Consider the following 14,130-nt stretch of genomic DNA (forward strand, 5'->3'; position numbering starts at 1 on the left):
TGATGTAACCCATAGGGTCTCAAAACTTTTCGCCACCAGACCCGTAACGTCAAAAATTCAACAAAAAACGTGGATAATAGCCTTCAATTTGGAATTTTTTGACTTTTTTCGCCCAGAATTAAAAATTGCTGAGATGTTTAACATGGTCCCAACTACCCTCCGCGAGTCCAATTAGGTGGGTGGAACTATCCAATATGCCTTTAAACAGTCAATTTACCAATTCGCAACTTGCACCGATTTTGTGAACTCAAGCCTACCATGGACATTTATGACATCATTTAATGGTCATATATGGTTCCAAACGACATTATATATATGACCCTAAGATGTATTCCCTAGAGTCTCAACACTTTTCGCCACCGGACCCCGTAACCTCAAAAATTCCTCAAAAGCGTGGATAATGCCTTTAATTTTGGAATTTTTAGACCTTTTTTTGCCCGGAAATTAAAATTGCCAAGATGTTTACTATGGTCTCTAATACCCTCCGGTAATCCAATTAGGTGGGTGGAACCATCCAATTTGCCTTAAAACAGTCAATTTACCAACTCACAACTTGCACCGATTTTGTGAACTGAAGCCTACCACGGACATTTATGACATCATTTAATGGTCATATATGGTTCCAAACGGCATTATATGACCGTAAGATGTATTCCCTTTGGGTCTCAACTTGTTTCGCCATCGGCCCCAATAACATAAAAAATTCCTCAAAAAACGTGGATAATAGCCTTCAATTTTGGAACTTTTTGACCTTTTTTGCCCGGAAATAAAAATTGCCGAGATGTTTACCATGGTCCCTAATACCCTCGGGGAGTCCAATTGAGTGGGTGGAACCATCCAATTTGCCTTAAAACGATCAATTTACCAATTCGCAACTCTCATCGATTTTGTGAACTCAAGCCTACCACAGACATTTAAGAAATCATATAATGGTCATATATGGTTCCAAACAGCATTATATGACCCTAAGATGTAATCCCTAGGGTCTTAACACTTTTCGCCACCGGGCCCCTTAATCTCAAAAATTCCTCAAAAAGCGTGGATAATAGCCTTCAATTTTGGAATTTCTTAAAGTTTTTTCGCCAGTAAATAAAAATTTCCGAGATGTTTATCATGGTCCCTAATACCCTCCGGGAGTCAAATTAGGTGGGTGGAACCATCCAATTTGCCTTAAAACGATCAATTTACCAATCCACAACTTGCACCGATTGTTTGAACTCAAGCCTACCACAGACATTTATGACATCATTTATGGTCATATATGGTTCCAAACGGTATTATATGGCCCTTAAGTGTATCCCCTAGGGTCTCAACACTTTTCGTCACCGGGCCCCGTAACCTCAAAAATTCCTCAAAAAGCATGGGTAATGCCTTCAATTTTGGAATTTTTTGACCTGTTTTCGCCTAAAATAAAAAATTGTCGAGATGTTTACCATAGTCTCTAATTATCTCCGGGAGTCCAATTGAGTGGGTGGAACCATCCAATTTGCCTTAAAACGAACAATTTACCAATTCGCAACTTGCACTGATTTTGTGAACTCAAGCCTACCACGGACATTTATGACATTATATAATGGTGATATATGGTTCCAAATGGCCTTATATGATCCTAAGATGTATCTCCTAGAGTCTTAATACTTTTCGCCACCGGGCTCGGTAACCTAAAAAATTCCTCAAAAAGCGTGGATAATAGCCTTCATTTTTTGAATTTTTGACCTTTTTTTGTCCGAAAATAAAAATTGCCGAGTTGTTTACCATGGTCCCTAATACCCTCCGGGAGTCCAATTGAGCGGGTGGAACCATCCAATTTGCCTTAAAATGATCAATTTATTAATTCGCAACTTGCACTGATTTTGTGAACTCAAGCCTACCACGAACATTTATGACATCATTTAATGGTTATATATGGTTCCAAACGGCATTAAATGACCCTAAGATGTATCCCCTAGGGTCTCAACACCTTTTGACACCGGGCCCTGTAACCTCTAAAATTCCTTAAAAAGGCGTTGATAATAGCTTTCAATTTCGGAAATTTTTGACATTTTTTCGCCTGAAAATTAAAATTACCGAGATGTTATAATGGTCCCTACTACCCTCCGGGAGTCCAATTGGGTGGGTGGAACCATTCAATTTTCGTACACTCCTCCTGTATTAACTATACGCTTTCACGGGGCTTGTACATAGTCGAATAATGGTCATATATGAGTCAAAGCAATATTATATGTCCCCGGGATGCATCCCGTAATGTTCCGTGAAATTCCCACACCAGGTCCCGACACATCCTAAATTGTTCCGATTTCGTGTTTTATAGCCTTCATAGTTGGCTTCCGTATATCATTATATTTTTACCCGGCGAGATTATGCATCTAAGTACTTCCTTGGATTCCCAAAGGCCCTTGGGAGTCATAAACAGTGTCCGGAACCATCTAATTCATCCTTAAACTTCATGTCTTAAGGACCTTAGGAGTCTTAAATAGTGCTCGGAACCCGGTATGCCTTGTCCTTGGGTGCACATGTCTTATGCACATGCCACACGGCCCTTGCCCACTTGTACCATCCAAAATTCCAACACTTAGGCTTTGTGACACCTCTTAATCCCGTACTTAGCCTTTTTTAGCATACGAGATGCATCGCTAAACTCATTTTCTTAAATATAGGTGTTTTTAGGGAATAGGGTGGGGGGAGGGACGAATAGAAATGACACAGGGCTGAATCTCACTATCCACCGCGCGAGCTTAGCCTATGACACATGCCGAAACCCCTACTGTAAGACGACATCGGGCGGTGGGCGCATGCGTCGCTTCTGGCTCGGATTTTGACTTAGTGGCGTTCAGTCATAATCCAGCTCACGGTAGTTTTGCGCCACTGGCTTTTCATTCAGGCGACGCATGCGCCACACGGCCCCTTGCCCACGCCCAAGGAAGAAACCCCACGCCCTAGGAGAAACCCCACGCCGAAGCTCAAACCCCATGCCCAAGGAAATAACCCACGCCCATCATGAAACCCCACGCCCTAGGAGACACCCCACGCCGAATCTCAAACCCCACGCCCATCATGAAACCCCACGCCCTAGGAGAAACCCCATGCCTATCAACCCTACGCCCAAAAATCAAACCCCACGCCTACTGTATCAACCCCACGCCCAATGAAGAACCCCACGCCCTAGAAAGAAACCCCACGCCCAATGAAGAAACTGCACGCCCAAGGTCAAACCCCACGCCCAAGATGAAACCCCACGCCCTAGGAGAAACCCCACGTCGAAGCTCAAACCCCACGCCTAAGGAAGAACCCCACGCCCATCATGAAACCCCACGCCTAATGTATCAACCCTACGCCCAAAACTCAAACCCCACGCCGAAGCTCACCCCATGCCATAGGTAGAAACCCCACGCCGAATGTAATCCCCCATATTTTAAAATATATTATAAATGAAATTATATATTATTTATAATATTTACTTATATTTTTCCGGAATTTAATTTCAAAAGTTTCAAATTATTTTTGGGGTTGATAAACGATTTTATTACAAAGAACTTTTTATGAACCTTCCTTCTATAATTTATGTCCAACAAACAAACCAAACCCAGTTTACTTTCTTAATTGACCCATTAATTTAATGAGGCCCAATATCCTTACTTACCCTACTACCCTCTCTCCTATAAATACCCCATACATCCCCAAAAATTTCCCCACGCAAAAGGTTAGTCTTATTTTCTTTCTCCTTTGTTTTATTAATTTGTGTAATTATAATTATTGATTATGAGTTTTGATTTTATTGTTTGAAATTAATTTAATTAATATCAAATTGTATTTTGATGATTAAACTTTATAATTTCAGATTTTATAAATGTTATAATTTTCAGATTTTGTAAATTTAATAACCTAGGGTTTTTAATCATTGAAAATCATGATTTTAGGGTTTTTATGAACAATCGATTTAGGGCTTTTATATTAATGATGTTTTGAAATTTTGGTGATTATACTACTAATTAGTTTAACTTAGTTTTAGATTATTTTGAACACGTAAATTCGTGTTTTAATGTTTAGATTTTCGTTCGTTAATATTAATCCCGTTTTAATCCCGATCAGGTTCTGAACTCATCTGATTTTCACAAAAAAGTAGTGTTTTCCATGTGGAAACAATGTTTTAAGAAAGACTCACTACTTCTTGTAGTTAGCACCACCCTCTCGTGGCAAAATTCAGCCTCTAAATATGATTTTCGGGCAGTTTTTGATTTTTAACGAAGTTTTTTTTTATGCTTAATGTTTATAATTAGTTTTGGGTTTTGATTTTATAGTATAAAGTTTATATTTTTAGTATCAAAATCATGTTTTGTTTTAAACTAATAATTTCAGATTATAATTGTTGTTATAATTTTCAGATTTTATAATTTTAAAAACCTAGGGTTTCAATTTATTTAAATTGGGATTTTAGGGTTCTTATGACTAATTAAATTGGGGCTTTTGTTCCTATTGTATTTCTAATGCATAATTAACCATAAAAACATGTTTTTAATGAATTTTTAAGGAGTTTTAATCTAAATTATATTGTTGGAAATTTGGTTAAGTATTAATTTATTATTGTTGTTTGTTTTCTAGGAAGTGATTATTTTTTAGGAGACTTTTAAGTGATTAAAAGTGGCACAAATGATTGTTTATACGAGGTACGTACATGTCTACTTCGTTGTAAGTAGTATCATGTTTAGGTACCAAAGAAAAGAACTTAGTTTCATGATTAGAGAACACTTGGATGAAAATTGTTTGGTTATACATTTAATTAATTCATGTGGTTATGTTTATGAGACATGTTTTGGTGAATTGATTATGTTTGTATGGAATTATGGATGCAAACATGTTGAATTATATTGGATTAATTGTTTGTATGGAATGTTGATACAGGCATATTTTTATTGGATCGGTTTGTTAACCACATTTGGATTATTAAAGGATTGAAATTGAATGGTTTAAGTGGAGTGAATTTATTAATTATTCCACAAGGTTATTATTTTATTTATTACTTAATCATGACTTGTTAGTATGTTGAGTAAAGGTGGATTAAGCCGAAATGGCTAGGTGGGTTGACTATGTTCAACAATTTTGAATAATTTGGAAGTTTAATGGAATTAAAGGTCAACTTGTGATGTGATCACCATTGTCCTAAATAAGATTAAAAGTGAATTGATGTATGATTGTTATGTATGGTCTTCTTGATTGAGTCGGCTATTAATTAAAATTGTAATCACGTAAAGTGAAACATGGATGAGCAATAAAACTCTGGAAAGCGTGCACTTCTGGAGTATTGACAATTATGGGTTGGGGTACACGGTGGTAGCCCGTGGCTTTTCGAGGCTTGTTTGATCAACATGTCCTCTTTTCTTTTGGTATTTACATTTTATTTTTATAATGAAAGTTAGATGGGATCCTAGACTAACTTTGTGAGAATGGAGTCGCGCCCATTCTTGCATCGCGCTAAACTTTTATTTTAAATGGTCATTTGGGACCAAAATGATTTGGTGGATTGGACAACCTCGTCTATTGCTTACTCCAACTAAATTAATTAAATTAAATATAAAGAGTCAAGTGTTTGGAATTGATTAGCAAGTATGTTGAGTCGATTGAATTGTTTAAGTGTGGAGTCTTGATTAATGAATTTATGTTGTATGTTTATTTACTTTAATTAGTTGAGCATGCTAGGCTTGGTACGTTGTAGCTTGTATGTACTCAGCTTTGCTGATTGCGTGCTTTTGTGTGTTTTCTTTTGGTCATGGCCTTCGCCTTTCAATGACCCTGTGATGATCCAATTATTACACTTGTATTATTGGGGAGCAGTATTGCACAGGTTAGCTTGATGATGTGAAGTTCGGGGATTTGACATACGCATTGTCAAAGGATTGGTGTGATTGGGAGTATTCGTTCTTTGTGTTGAACTTATTTATGTTTTACTATTTTAATTATGTTTTGGGATTTTGGAATATTGGTTTGGTTTTAATAAGGGCCTTTATGGTTCCAATTTGTAAGCTCTGACTTATTGGTTTTCTAAATTATATTATTTTAATATTTAAGTTGGATTTCCGCTGCAATACTTTGACAAAGCCTTAACGTTTTAACACGTGGCGGTAACATGCCAATGGTTCTCCTCTATTTTTATTTAAAGTAAGTGGTTTGGAAAAGGGAGAATTATTGGGGTGTTACACCGAAGCTCAAACCCCACGCCCAAGGAAGAACCCCATGCCCATCATGAAACCCCACGCCCTAGGAGAAACCCTACGCCCAAAACTCAAAACCCACGCCTACTGTATCATCCCCACGCCCATAGAAGAACCCCACGCCCTAGAAAGAAACCCCACGCCCAATGAAGAAACTCCACGCCCAAGGTCAAACCCCACGCCCAAGGTCAAACCCCACGCCCAAGATGAAACCCCACGCCCAAGATCAAACCCCACGCCTAATATCATACTCCATGCCCTAGGAAGAAACCCCACGTTGTTACTCAAACCCCAAGCCTAAAGAGAGGACCGCCAAGGAAGAACCCCACGCCTAAGAGGGACCCCACGCCTAAATTCAAACCCCACGCCCAAGGAATAACCCCACGCCCATCCTGATACCCCACACCTAATGTATCAACCCTACGCTCATCCTGAAACCCCGCGCCTAAGCTCAAAACCCACGCTTAAAGAGGGACCCCACGACCAAGGAAGAACCCCACTCCCAAGGAAGAAACCCCATACCCATCTTGAAACCCCACTCCCAAGGAAGAACCCCACGCCCAAGGAGAAACCCTAAACGAACCAACCCCACGCCCTAGGACCAACCCCACGCCAACAAACCAACCCCACGCCGAACTAACCGACCCCACGCCCAACTAATAAGCCTCACGCCTTAGGGAGGACCCCATGCCCGAGGGACACCACGCTTATATAGGGGCGGGTTCAACGCCCAAGGAAACCCCACGCTTATAGAGGGACCCCACGCCTAAGGAAACCCCACGCTCATATAGGGACCCTACGCAATACTTCTTTTGGTGTGCTCAAAGTTTCCGAGGATAGTAATCTTCATGCCCTAGATGAACATAATTATATCTTTTGGTCATCAAATATATCTAATGATCAGGCAAATAATTCAGTAGCTCGGCTTTTAGATATTCTGCTTTCAAATGCTATTGGGGAGACAATCTAGCAGAGTTTGGAACATCCTTCACAATCATTGTTGCCATCAATGCACGTTGATGTGCATAGTAGCTTAGCTTTTAGATATTGAAAATCTTTTTTTTCTTTCAAATGCTACTGGGGAGACAATCTGGCAGAGTTTGGAACTTCAGCTTAGGTACTCTTCCTCGAAACCTTCCTGAATTTTTCACTTTAGATGGTGATCCCAGCTATAAGATCAAACTCAATTTTCCTCCAATGTGTCTGCAAATTCCTGACTGACTATAAAAGGTAATAACCCGGGCTATTACCTTGTCTCTAACAAGGTGATTCCTTACTGATGGGAAAATCCTAAGTGGAATAGCCAGTTGTGACCCAATTGATAATTTTTTTTCTTCCTCAACTCTTTAATATCTTCCATTGTGCGTCGTGCGTCGAATTACGAGGACAGACACAACTCGTGGTACGATGTTGCTCGTTGGGCCTCTCAGGGGAGTGGGGAGGGGGGTTCGAGCGAGCCCAATGTCCTCGTAAGGGCGTTTGAAGGCTAACGTTGGACAACAGGACTTGCTGAACCCTTTAATTAAGTCATTTTGGTCGATGAATCCTTTCGGGTGTGCGGGTACTCGTTGAATGACGGAGTCTCGGATTGGGCAAATGTCGAGGATAGGTGCTCGAGGATCCCTTGTGATCAACTAGCCTCAGTCCCTCAGTCCCGAGAGGGTGTCTTACATGTCTAACCCTCAGTCCCTTGTCATTGGCTTTGGTAGCCGTTCACGGGGTCCCGAACTTGTCGGTGTAGACCTTGCACTGCCGCTCGCCTGTTCGACACACTATAATATGACTGTCTCCACCCTCTCGCCAAAGTCTTCACCCCCATTATGGGTGTCTCACATGTCTAACCCTTGCACTGAAGTCAAGTAGTAAAATGTAAATGCCACAATATATAATATGCATGATACATTAGCTTATATTTTGGGAATTTGAGACATCATAGATATAGCATTAATAAACACTAAATGAGACTGATTCATTTTGAAGCACTATAATGGCAAGCTACTTGGGCCTAATAAACTTCTTTATGAAAAGAAAACTATTAATTGTTAATGACATATACAAACACACATTCAAAAACAATTTTACTTAAGCGCTCATTCTAAACTTACTTGGCGCCATTGGTTATGAAACTTTATCATTACATTATTAAACACTCCAATTAACATACCGTATTTTATTTCTAAAAAAAATGAAAAAGTTGTGTGTTCAACACTTCAACGTGAGAAGTCCATTACTTAGTGAGAGACAAAGTTAAAGAGGCAAAGTTGTAAGAAACAACTTGTAACACCCCCAAAATTCGAGTCTTTAAAAAAAACAATAAGAGTAACCTTTAACTTTCAAAAACCCAACCATCGAACTCTGGAAGTGTTAATGCTACACTTATTTTTCGTAGAAAATAAATGCAAAGCAAAAATTTCATAATGTTTAAATAAACTAAGTGGTCTAAGTTGTGGCAAAATAAAATAGTTATTACATCAAAACTGCAATTATTTTGAAACCAATAATTGAGAGGAAATAATTAAATTCGGGAATAAACTAAATTGTCTTAGCTATGTGATTATTCTAACGTCTCCTCACACGTAACCGAGTACCCTTTTTACCAACCTGCAAAATAAATCAGAAACAAGAAAAGAGAGAAAACTCCCAAAAATCAGATAAACTGAGTAATTCCAACTCCGTCCCGTAAAATAAGTAATTTTAGTTCAAAACATTTTATACATAATATAGTCTCATAATTATTTTAATACTCAACCAAGTTCAAATAGTCCCATAACATATTATTACTTTATTTAAGAAAGGGAAAGAGAACGCCAGTAAGCCGAGACTAGTCCCTGTCACCACCTACTTTACAGAGGGTCGCGCATTACCCCAAATGGCCATGAAATAAACAGAATGTCCCTAGTGTGCACACCCCTCACTAATACCCAGTGATTAGGAGGAAGACTAACAACAATATACAATAATTTAAACCAACTAGTAGCAACCATAACTACTAGTGGGCAACCTGTTCTTCACCCTTTCGGGTTTCATTTCCCTTCTTAAATTAAATTTCACTGTACATTTTATTAGATTAAATCATCCAAGCAATTACACTGTACACAAGTATTGCACAAATCCATTTAATTTCAATTAACAATACTTCAATTTCAGTATTATTAGACTATAGTCATCCTACATGACATACAGACCATCAGTCACGTATAATCAATCATCCAATACCTAAGATTATATTTAAAAAAAACTCATACGATAACAAATAATCATATTTTTCGAAATTACATATACTAGTACACAAAATAGAAAACTCATATATAATATATGATTCCATAATATCATACGATAGCACACTCATCACATATAATTACATAAGCACGTATTTGGCACATAATATTTCAAAACAATTTCCTAACGGGATTCTTAAGATGGTGGACATTGAAAATTACCTTGATCGTGCGTAAAACTCAAGATAATTAACCTCCGAGACGTTCACCTAGTAGCCTCTGTCTACAGATAAACGAGTCTAACTTAGCATCATTATACACGTATTACCTACTACTAAGTTAGAAATCTATAAAAACCCATATAATCAAAATATAGGAGTTATATATTAAGGTTTGGTTTTATAAAAACAATGATTCATAAACCAAGATCAACAAATCCCACGAGTAAAACAAATCTTGAGATGATACCACTCAAAAATATTCCATCACTCTTACTGACAACTCCTAACCAAAAAAATCCTTTTCTTCTGTATGTGTTTTTTTTTTTCGAAAACTTGTGTAAACGTAGTAGCAAAATAGTGGTATAAGATTAGGAAGCAAAATTCCTTTTTGTCACTGTGAATTATCTAACAATGGTGGAAATTTCTTTCGAAAAGCATGCTTGAGAGTGAATCGGTTGAAGGAATTAACAATTGCTTACCAAAATAGTAATGATTTTATGAAATTGAGATGATGGTGAAAACAATGGTTTGGGGTAGAAAGGTATATATAATTTAGAGTTCTTGGGTTTAATTATTCTAGAAGATTACTCAAAAGATCAGATAAGACTCAATTCAAGAATCGGATAAGATTATCAAAAAGATCAGTTTTTTTTTTTTTTTTTTTTTTTTTTTTTTTTATCAGTTTCCAAAATCTGTTTCTATTAAATATCTAAAATCAGTTTTTCTTGTTTTTTTTTTTTTTTTAATTCGAAATTAAAATAATAATTATAAAATCAATTAAAATAACATACTTCCTCCGTTCTTTTTTTATCGCATCACTTACTAGTTTAGGAAGTTTACTTTTTATTGCATCATTTCCTTATTTAGCAAATTTTTACCTACAAAATTACTTTTTTACCCCTCTTACAATAACATCATAACCCCACCTACTATTCTTCCTCTTACCAAATTAAACCCCTTTATACACCACCCAATTTTTTTTCCTAATAAATTACCTTAAATACATACTTCATTAATCAGTCCACTTTTCGTTTTTTTTGCACAAATCTAAGTCTGAAACCCTAGTTCTAGTGTATTTTTGAACTTTCTCACTTTCCTCATTCTCTCTCCTCCCTTCCTGCTTGAACATCCATTGTTTCCTCCTTCATCCAACTCTATTCCTCTTTCTCTCTCCTCTTGAAAGGGTGTGTGTCCTGCTCCTCTCTGCCTCATTTTGTTTCCTCTCTTCCTCCTCGTATAATGGATCTATCTCCCCTGTACGAAGCCCTCTTTGCGAGTGATGATGAAATTGAGCAGGGTTTCATTGTTGCTCTTGTTGAAGCTTTTGAAGAATGGGCTTCCTGGCCTAAATCGTTCTACATGTCAGGCAAAGGTGGCGACATTTTCAGCCAACGAACCTTTGCTGCGATTGGTAAAGTTCTTAGATCTGTTGAAGAAGAGGAAGGGTTGGTCAAATCCAACCCTGTTGTGGTTGCCGAAAAAAGTGGGTCTGGTTGTTCTTCGCAAGAACTGACTAATTATGAGGGTTTGGTGACTGATGTGAGTTCAGATCCTACGAAAGAAGTCGGACCTATTTGTGATATGGGTGGAAGATCTGGGTTGAGTCGTGCTAACAAACCCAAATCACAGTCCCAAACCCGACCTAGACCTAACAATTATCCTAAGATGATTCCTAGGGTTTCTCGAACACGGTATGTGATTGGTGCTAAGATCACACCAATTTACGATGATGATGAGAAAAATGAGTCCCCCCCACTTGGTGAATCTGATGCTGCGCCTGAGAGTAAGCGTATGCGATTTGGTGAAGCTTCTAATTGATCTGACATTAAGCGAATGGAATTTGCAATGAGAGTAACAATTTCTGATCTAGCCCTTTTTGTTTAATTTTTTTTTTTTTTGTTATATACTGGGTTGATTGGTGAAGTGTTGTTTGTGTGATTGCCAATGGATGCCAGCAACAAAAGTTGCTGGCCAGGGTGGTAGGTTAATCTGAAGTTGTTGTTATGATTGGATTATGTTGATGTAAATTTTATGATTTGATTATGCCGATCTTGCTGTTATTCATTGGATTATGTTGAAGTAAATTTTATGATTTGGGAAATGTAAAGTATTTCCACTGTTCACTGTTTGTGAGTGGAAATAAGTCAGAAATTGAGTCCCCTTTTTGGGTAATACACGGAAACACTTCACCTAAGCTGACAGCAATTGTATAAGGTGGTGGGTCTTTTTTTTTTTATAATACAAGGACACTTTTGTAATTTTACCACTCCCAAATTTTGCCGTCAAACCTCCTATGATGCGATAAATAAAAAACGGAGGAAGTATATAATTAAAGTTTAAAGTTTATACTAGCTAGAAAAATTTGGGGTATTACACAACTTGTTCCAATTTCCATAAAATAATTTGATCCAATTTCCCAAAAAATAATTTGATCCATTTTCCGCATAAAACATAAAAAAGATAACCGCATAAAACATTTTAAAAAAAATAAAAAAAAAGTATCCGCCATAAAATCCATACATCATCATCATAAATCATCATCATCATACATCATTATCATCATCATCATCAACAGCAGCATCCTCAGCAAGCATCATCATCTAAAAATAACCATGATCATGATTAGTTATGATAACTGATTAGGGGATTTTGCTCCCACCAATCACCATCTGACAAGTGGACCAATCAGGTTCCGCCATGTGTCCGTCACATGGGCCAATAGGAGCCTGCCACGTGTCAAGAAATGATCCGTCCACCTTGGACTAATTACGACACGACACGTGTCCTTCCCATGACACCTGGGATAACCGGTCACCTAGGACCAACTTCCGAGGGAAGCCCAATCAGCCCAAGGTTAACCTAAACCTAGATTGGCACGTTTCCCGAGGTTATAAATACCTCCCTTAATCCTCATTAAGGGGGATTACATGCATAACACGCTAAAAAGCAGATCACATACATTAAACACTCTCACCTAGAGAGACCCAATCACTTTAATTTCCGCATTAATTACTCCTTAATCAAGTACTAACTTGACCGTCGGAGGCGGATCTCCAACCATCCGGAGCATCCGTTTGTTTTGCAGGTACAGGCGTCCGGTTCCAGTCTCGGAATTGTAACTCTCCCGCAGGACATCAGAAAACCCCGAAACAATAACCATGATGCCTAAGAATTCAGGCTTACAAGAACGTTAATCAAGATTAATTGATCCTCAATTTCAAACAAATTAGAACTTTAAAAACAAATTATTGTGGGCTGTGAATGAAATGTAACAAATGGATCTGCAAATGGAGTATCAAAGCCCTGTATAATCACATGAGACCTCAATCCCCTAAAGTGCCATGGAGAAGACTGGTGGAACAATAAGGCACCTGGAAATTACAGTTGGGTGCTCAAAAGAATCATGAAATGTAGAGAGTTGGGTCCATACTTTGTTTAGACCTTGGTTGCTCCTTCTGTTTCAGAGGTGTACTGCTGGGAAAACAGAACAAAGGGGGTTAGTTTCTCTATGCAGGGGGCTGCTGGTCAAGTCAGTGGACTCAACTGATGCCTGTGGTTTTGGTTAGGGGGGGGGGTTTAAATCTGCAGATGGGGTTGTTGTATTCTGCTGCTGGGTGGTGTAGCAGCAGCAGGGGTAGGCATCATGCTAATAGCATAAGTGGTTGTGTTGGCAGGTGTTACACAGGTTGTGGTCAGCTTGATGGAGGTGAGTTAGACTATAGCAGCTTGGATTTGGCTGTTGATCCAGGTTCAATTAGCTGTGGGTTTTTGAAAGGTTTGGCTTCTCAGATCCTTGTGGGCTTTCTTTTGAATTTCAGGTCTGCAGTTGAGCTCCGATTTACTGTCATGCTTGATGTGATGATTATTTTGATGTTGTGCTATGGTGGAAGCAATTATGCAGCCTGTGGTTCTTTTCTAAACGTGTGATTGAGTGATTTTGGTTCCTGAAGTCTCACTTAGTTTTCATTAATCAAACATGACCATCAACATTTTGTAATTTCTAACACATAAAACATCATATATTTCACAAAAAATCAGACATAAGAATCATAAACAAAAACCAATATTGACCCTAACGAGGACCCTAATGATGATTTCTAACCTATAATCTAAACAAAAAACATAGTACTCCTAATATCCTCCGGGAGACCAATTAGGTGGATGGAACCACCCAATTGGCCTTAAAACGATCAATTTAGCAACTCGCAACTTGCACCGTTTTTGTGAACTCAAACCTACCATGGACATTTAAGACACATATAATGATCATATATGGTTTCAAACGGCATTATATGACCCTAAAATGTATACCCTAGGGTCTCAACACTTTTCACCACCGGGCACCATAACCTCAAAAATTCCTTAAAAAGCGTGGATAATAGCCTTCAACTTTTAAAATTTTTGACTTTTTTTCGCCCCGAAATAAAAATTTGCCAAGATGTTTACCATAGTCCCTAATACCCACCGGGAGTCCAATTGGGTGGG

Source organism: Chenopodium quinoa, unplaced genomic scaffold (genome assembly GCF_001683475.1).
Source record: "Chenopodium quinoa cultivar QQ74 unplaced genomic scaffold, ASM168347v1, whole genome shotgun sequence".
In the NCBI taxonomy this organism is placed as follows: Eukaryota; Viridiplantae; Streptophyta; class Magnoliopsida; order Caryophyllales; family Amaranthaceae; genus Chenopodium; species Chenopodium quinoa.